The sequence below is a fragment of the Schistocerca piceifrons genome, chromosome 2 (genome assembly GCF_021461385.2).
Source record: "Schistocerca piceifrons isolate TAMUIC-IGC-003096 chromosome 2, iqSchPice1.1, whole genome shotgun sequence".
Lineage (NCBI taxonomy): Eukaryota > Metazoa > Arthropoda > Insecta > Orthoptera > Acrididae > Schistocerca > Schistocerca piceifrons.
Genome location: NC_060139.1, coordinates 950,325,491 through 950,333,800, shown reverse-complemented (window position 1 = coordinate 950,333,800; position 8,310 = coordinate 950,325,491). Strand labels below are relative to the sequence as shown.

The 8,310-nt window shown below is 46.3% G+C and overlaps 1 pseudogene; it reads left to right on the top strand.

Moving 5' to 3' along the window:
* Nucleotides 1-2,087: 2,087 nt before the first annotated feature.
* On the top strand, nucleotides 2,088-2,205 carry LOC124778128 (annotated as a pseudogene).
* Nucleotides 2,206-8,310: the final 6,105 nt, after the last annotated feature.

Below are 8,310 nucleotides of genomic sequence, written 5' to 3'. Positions count from 1 at the left end.
GATTATACCTCTTAATGAGTAGATTATAACAGCATTTCAAATTATTAAGTAGGTTCATTAAATATATTCTCCGTCCAAATAGTCCATGGAAGGCCCAACGGCACCGACCGGCCGCCGTGTCATCCTGTGCCTACAGGCGTCACTGGATGCCACATGGATGGGCATGTGGTCAGCACACCGCTCTCCCGGTCGTATGGCAGTTTACGAGACCGGAACCGCTACTTCTCAACCAAGTAGCTCCTCAGTTTGACTCACAATGGCTGAATTAATCCCACTTGCCAACAGCGCTCGACAGACGAGACAGTCACCCACCCAAGTGCTAGCCCAGCCCGACTGCGCTTAACTTCGGTGATCTGACGGGGACCGGTGTTACCACTGCGACAAGGCCGTTGTTAGTCCAAAAACCGGTTATCTAAGTATATGATTTCTGTAAAAAATGCATAACATTGTGCTTTCCATTTATTATTAATGTTGTTCTACCAAGAAGTGACAGAAGAATCAGTTAATAATTTGTTAATCTAATAATTTATAACAGTTAACGCAGAATTCGCAGAATTCCATACACTTGTCGTCTCTCTTTGCAGTATTACTTTCAGTTGTTATCAGGCAATATCGACATATCTTTGGGGTTGCAGCTCTCTCTGAAAAAGCAAAAGGATAATTCACACTACGGATGTATTTTTGTCTATTTGTCTATTTGAGAAAAGGGGGAGGAGAAGAATGATAAGTCCTAGTATGAAAAGAAGAAAAAATATCCAGCGAAGCCGGCCGGAGTGGCCGAGCGGTTCTAGGCGCTACAGTCTGGAACCGCGCGACCGCTACGGTCGTAGGTCCGAATCCTGCCTCGGGCATGGATGTGTGTGATGTCCTTAGGTTAGTTAGGTTTAAGTAGTTCTAAGTTCTAGGGAACTGATGACCTCAGAAGTTAAGTCCCATAGTTCTCAGAGCCATTTTAACCTTTTATCCAGCGAACTTAGTCGTATCTCGTACTGTTCGTTGTTATTATCACATTAACGTGCACATAATGAGCAAATACCTTTTTCATTATCCGTTAGCTGCATGAATTTTGCCCATAATCTGGTGCTCAAATGCACCTATTGAATAGTTTTTTTAATCAGATAATTGTGGCATTTGGAATGTTGCTGTGCGTTGTTCGCCAGTGGGTCACTCTGTGGCCTTATTACCTTACCTAGGCTCTTGTCCGCGTCACATTCCGTGATGTTGGTCGTAATTAATTTTAATTATTATGCTTCATTAAAACTTGTGCGCAGCTGCAGGTGTGTACTTCATTACCGGCAGTAAACTTGCGCCGTAAATTAAACATGGCTGTGCCCTGTTAACGTAACTGATGAGATGCTTTAATTCTCTCCGAGACAATTCGCAGCGTCCGTGAAGTGCCGGGGCCTAACGAAGTGAATCAGAGCGCCGGGCGAAGAGAAATCGAAGTTAGCTGTCCTCCGCGAAAGTCGCTGCTAGCGGTGTTAATCACGTTGTCGGGCAACTGGGTTTCATTTTCAAAGGGAACGCACACAGTGGGTGTACAACAATTTTAATTTTTGTTTTCTCAACTTATTTTTAGCTTGTCAAACACTCTCCGACGAGATAAAACTCTGCCCATGTTGTTAACTTTATGTATTTTAAAGCAGTACGTGGATGTGAAATAGGAAAAGGAAATACTGTAACCCAATTAGCAGTGTATCATCAGGATGCCACAGGGGAAACTCGTCACGGTTTATTGGTGAATTAGTGAAACGACTACTGTGTTAAGATGATAATGTGGAAACTATGTTTATGGAGACAAAATTATGTTGAATCTACTTAACTGTGATACTTAATAAACGAAGAAATTATAATAATGGAAAAGGCAATGAAAATGTAACCTAATGAGAGATTTAGTATCCTCGCCAGTGGATATCTACAGGGTGTTCCCCTAAAAGCGCGCAAAAATTTAACAGGATAAAGAGAATGTTCCACTGAACAATTTGAGGCAGGGAACCTGTAGTTGGAAAAGCCAGCTTACGGAGATATAGGAATAAAATCACGTTAGTGTGTGATTTTTTAATTTACATTACTTACAGTTAACTGTGTGCAACGGCCTTTCCGCAGTGGATACACCGGTTCCCGTGAGATCACCGAAGTTAAGCGCTGTCTGGCGTGGTCGGCACTTGGATGGGTGCCCATCCAGGACGCCATGCGCTGTTGCCCTTTTTCGTGGTGCACTCAGCCTCGTGATGCCAATTGAGGAGCTACTCGACCGAATAGTAGCGGCTTCGGTCAAGAATACCAACATAACGACCGGGAGAGCTGTGTGCTGACCCCACGCCCCTCCTATCTGCATTCTCTACTGAGGATGACACGGCGGTCGGATGGTCCCGGTAGGTGACTCGTGGCCTAACGACGGAGTGCTGTTTTTTAACAGGTAACTGCAAATACCATTATTGACACAATGGACGTACCATTTTTACTGTATTTTAAAAAATGTGCTGAAAGTGACGTCCATCACCCTCAGTGCAAGCATGACATCGCCGTACAAGATTCTGACTCACTCTGACAAATATCTCTGATACGTTTCGAATCACATCACAGGCAGCTACAATTCTGGTAACTAATTCGATCACCGTCCCACGGGGGTCTCGTGACATTAGATACCCACAAGGAAATATTCAAGGTTCAAATGGCTCTGAGCACTATGGGACTTAACTTCTGAGGTCATCAGTCCCCTAGAATTTAGAACTGCTGAAACCTAACTAACCTAAGTACATCACACACATGCATGCCCGAGGCAGGATTCGAACCTGCGACCGTAGCGGTCGCGCGAAATATTGAAAGGGTTTCAGGTCACGTGACCTCACAGGCCGTGGAATAGGACCTCACTTTCCAACCCAGCGAACAGGAAATGCAGCACGAAGATGGTTTCGGACATCCACACTGAAGTGAGGCGACTCACCGTCATTTTGTATCCACATCCTCTCACGAACAACCAAGGGTACGTTCTCCAACAACTCAGGTACAGCTCTTTGCACGAAACGCATGTACAGGTGGCCAGGTAGACAGTCAGATAGAAGATATGGCCCAGTGTCAATGTTGACCCAGATATTCACAGCAAAACGTACATGATGGTGCGACTGTTGGCACCACCTACATAGGAAGAAATGATCATCACGATAAAATAAGAGAAATCAGGGCTCGCACCGAAAAATTTAAGTGCTCGTTTTTCCCGCGCGCCGCTCGAGTGTGGAACGGTAGAGAGGCAGCTTGAAGGTGATTCATTGAACCCTCTGCGAGGCACTTTATTGTGAATGGCAGAGTAATCACGTAGATGTAGACCCTACTACAGTTTGAGGGTTTTCCTCGCGCGACACATGGCTATTCCTGCTGTTCGAAATATCATCACGGTCAAATGAGGCTTCGTCAGCAGACAGCACGATTTGGAGGAAATCTGGTCGATCAACCACTGACACAATGCAACCATTAGGGTAAGGTCAGTCACAAGCATTGATTGGCCTCGTTGTGAGTGACATGAGTGTAATTGTTTGTGGAATACTCACCACACGCTGGAATGTGCAGCGCCCATTTCACCTGCAGTACGACGAGTTCTTGTCGTGAGGTCCGCTGCAATGAGTTCCAGCAACTCCTCTTCATAAGGGATGATGCTTGCTAGGAAATCATTCGCTGTACAGCCTTTCAGCTGCGACAGCGTTGCAACGTACTTCCCCATACACAAGGTGCATGTCAGTGAGTTCTGTGAAGTTGTACCGGTACTGTCGTTGATTCATAGCACGTTAGGTTATGGGACAATGTAAATACAATGCAACAGAGCCACCTTAGGGACGAGTAAACCAAACAAAACCCGCATCGTGACTTCTTAGTAATCAGGCTCGTCCTCCTTGTTTCCTTACAGGAAATAAAGAATGTAAATGTAAATAAACGCACAGCACGTGTAAACTTGTACGTATGTTATTAGTTATAAATAAGTTGGGAAACAGTAATGCTGGACGAAGCGACAGACAAATTTGTTTCCATGTCACCTTGAGCTGGCTTCTCCCTAGGTTCACTACCACAAATGTTCAGTGGAGCATCCTCTGTGCCATGTTACGTTTTTGCACGCTCTTACGGAAACACCCTGTGTATAGACGTAGATGTTGTAGCGTGGATCTTGCGGCCGAGTAATGCGGGAAGCTGTCACGGACGGCGCAAGAAGTACTGTGTGGGCAGAACCATTGACCCAATGGTTTACCTGTCGGCGGCGATATGCCAGGGCCGTCAGTTCTTGCGCTAGCGTCAGTTACCTCGAACCTGGCCGTCGCCTTGGACGATGGGCTGTTCCGCACGCTTAATGGTTCTAGTCAGTCGCTCGCGCTGGTACGGTTTTTTTGTTTCCTCCGTGCTCCTCTCTCCGCGGCGTTCGGACCCTCTGCTCCCCCGTAGATTGACTCTCACCTCGACCTTCGTTCCCTCAGGCGGAATTCAGCTTCTTGGCTTTGTTGTCGATCCACCCTCGGTGACTACAGCTAACATTTGCGTCAATTGGGACGGTTTCGTGGCGTTTACAGTGAGGTGTAAACACAGTTTCTCAATTCCTTATAGCCGGCCGTTGTGGACGAGCGGTTCTAGGCGCTTCAGTACGGAACCGCGCTGCTGCTACGGTCGCAGGTTCGAATCCTGCCTCGGGCATGGATGTGTGAGATGTCCTTAGGTTAGTTAGGTTTAGGTAGTTCTAAGTTCTAGAGGACTGATGACCTCAGATGTTAAGTCCAATAGTGATCAGAGCCATTTGAACCAACAAATCCTTATATTCGATCTTGTATTTGCGGCATTTAATGATAAATCAATAGACGAAGTAGCATACATTAATTAGGAGCAAAATGAGCTTATTAAGATATAGAACTATCGTAATGCCAAGAGCAAAAGTGTTAGTAAGGATTTGTTTTTCGTGACCAGTTACACTTTACCTCCCACCATATCCGACTAACTAACGAAAGACAGAAGAAAACTTGTAACATAACCTCTCACGGCGATAATAATAAATTACAGCAACAGAAACATTCTCGTCTTCAGAAATGTGCTAGTAGCGAATATAGGAAATGGCTACTAAAATGGGTTCTCTGTGTAATCTCCCATTATTATCTACTGGGAACAAAATGGGCAAGTAAGCCAAAAACAAAATGGGCAAGTAAGACAAAACCCATGGTTTTAATTTATTTCTCTGTGGTAATGTGTCACTGTGATTTCCATTAGTATTGAATATGCAGGGTGGTCCATTGATAGTGACCGGGCCTAATATCTCACGAAATAAGCGTCAAATGAAAAAAACTACGAAGAACTCACCGAAGAAAATCGTAAGACCAAGAAGGAGTTGCGTGACGTAAACGAAAGTTAGTAGACGTATTTCAACACCTGAAAGATGATGTCTGCTCAAATTTAGCGCCAGCCGCATAAGAGTGGTGCTAGTAACGCCACTACGATGTTGCCAATTTGGTTTGCTTGAAATCCGTCGTGGGCGTTAGTTACCGTCGAGATTTGACATGATCAGCTGATGTTAGTCAAAAATGCGTTTAAGACAACAAAGACGTCACTATCAATATCTCACTGAGCTAGAACGAGGTCTTGATTACGAGAATGTACGATCGCGAGAAGACCAGGCTGTGGAAGGCCACATGAGACTACCGACAGAGAAGACCATCGTGTTCGTCGTATGGCTCTGGAGCAACAATTTGAGCGTGAGGTGGCACCACTGTGACACAACGAGCTGTTACAAATCGGTTACTTCAAGGGCAGCCAGACGCCCTGTAGCGTTCTTTCCACTAACCCCAAACCACCGCCATTTGCGACTTCAGTTGGGTCAAGCGAGAGCTCAAGGGAGGGAAGGGTGAAGGCGTGTTGTGTTTTAGATGAAAACTGGTTTTGTCTCAGCGACGGTGATGGCCGTGAATTGGTTACAAGGAGGCCAGTTGAAGGCCTGCAACCAACACGTCCGCGTGCTAGACACGCTGTACTTACACCTGAAGTTACGGTCTGGGGGTGCGATTTCGTATAACAGCAGGAGCACTCTCGTAGTTATACCACGCAACCCTACTGCAAATTTGTGCGTCAATTTGGCGTTTCGGGCTGTTGTGCTGCTATTCATGAACACCATTCCAACAACGCTCGCCCACATACCGCTGTTGTAAAAAAAAGTTCAAATGTGTGTGAAATCTTATGGGACTTAACTGCTAAGGTCATCAGTCCCTAAGCTTACGCACTACTTAAACTAAATTATCCTAAGGACAAACACACACACCCATGCCCGAGTGAGGACTCGAACCTCCGCCGGGACCAGCCGCACAGTCCCTGACTGCAGCGCCTTAGATCTCTCGGCTAATCCCACGCGGCTACCGCTGTTGTAACCCAACATGCTCTACAGACTGTCGATATGTTCCCTCGTCCTTCTGGATCACTACATCTGTCTCCAGTTGAGCACATACGGAACATCAACGGATGAAAACTCCAGCGTTATGCACAGCGTTATTGACCGACGGAGTGCAATAGGCATGGAACACCATCCCACAAGTGACATCCGGCACCTGCACAACCAATGAATGCACGTATGCATGTTTACATTCAAAATTCTGGCGACTACACCGGTTATTAATGTACGAGCGTTTCACATTTGCAGTGGATTATCTCGCGTGTCCATCAAACTGCGATCTTGCAATATTAATCACTGAAATGTGTTACATAGACAAATGTATTCCAGAATTTCATTACTCTACATTAATTAATTTTCGGCGTTGTGAGTTTTTAGTCAATGTATTTGCTTCAGTGATCAATCTAATTAATTATGGTCAACGTTTTTCGTCCATAAATCTCATTTATGTAATAACTTTCAATAACGCTTAATTTTTGTCAATTCTAAATAAAATGTTTTTTTTTTTTTTAATTATGTAGATAAAGTTGAAGAAAGCGAGATTTTTTTTTTAGGAAGGAACGCGCAGCTTAGGCTGGGTGCAGGATTACCTCAGTAAGGCTTTGCCGTAGGGAAGAGAAAAAGAATGAATTGCGTCCACAAGGTAGTCGCGAGCACGAAGTACAAGGCGAGGCTGCTTATGCCCAGGGGGCGCTGCAGCTGGCTGCGACGCCTGCTCTGCCTACTCTATTATTCAGGCGCCGGGCGCCTGTTGTCGGATGACGTCATTAAGCCGTCGCCAGCGGGCTAGGACGCGCCCCGCAGTGGTTCGTGGAAGGGGCGGTGCCTCGCGGGCGGCAGCGCGCTTTAAAGCCCCGCAAGGGACTCGCCCACTCTACTCGTACTTCCTGCCTTTCAAATTCCTCTCACACTGCAAATACGGCACTGCTACTGGTCACCTAATCTGATCCGTCCACATGTGTTCTCCTCCATTACGGATATGTACACTACTGGCCACTAAATTTGCTAAACCACGAATATGACGTGCCACAGACGCGAAATTTAACCTACAGGAAGACGATGCTGTGATATGCAAACGACTAGCTTTTCAGAGCATTCACACAAGGTTGGTCCCGGTGGAGACACCTACAACGTGTAAACATGATTGAAGTTTCCAACTGATTCCTCACACACAAACAGCAGTTGACCGGCGTTGCCTGGTGAAACGTTGTTGCGATGTCTCGTGTAAGGAAAAATGCGTACCATCACGTTTCCGACTTTGATAAAGGGCGGATTGTAGCCCATCGCGATTGCGGTTTATCGTATCGCGACATTGCTACTCGCGTTGGTCGAGATCCAATGACTGTTAGCATAATGTGGAATCGGTGGGATCAGGAGGGATCCCAATGGCCCCTTATCACTAGCAGTCGAGATCACAGGCATCTTATCCGCATGGCTGTAACGGATCACGCAGCCACGTCTCGATCCCAGAGTCAACAGATGGGGACGTTTGCAAGACAACCATCTGCACGAACAGTTCGACGACGTTTGCAGTAGCATGGACTATCAGTTCGGAGACCATGGCTGCGGTTACCCTTGACGCTGCATCAGAGACAGGAGCGCCTGCGATGGTGTACTCAAAGACGAACCTGGGTGCACGAATGGCAAATCCAGGTTCTGTTTACAGCATCATGATGCTCCCATCCGTGTTTGGCGACATCGCGGTGAACGCACATTGGAAGCTTGTATTCATCATCGCTATACTGGCGTATCACCCGGCGAGATGGTATGGGATGCCATTGGTTACACGTGCGGTCACCTCTTGTTCGCATTGACGGCACTTGGAACAGTGGACGTTACATTTCAGATGTGTTACGACCCGTGGCTCTACCCTTCATTCGATCCCTGCGAAACCCTACATTTCA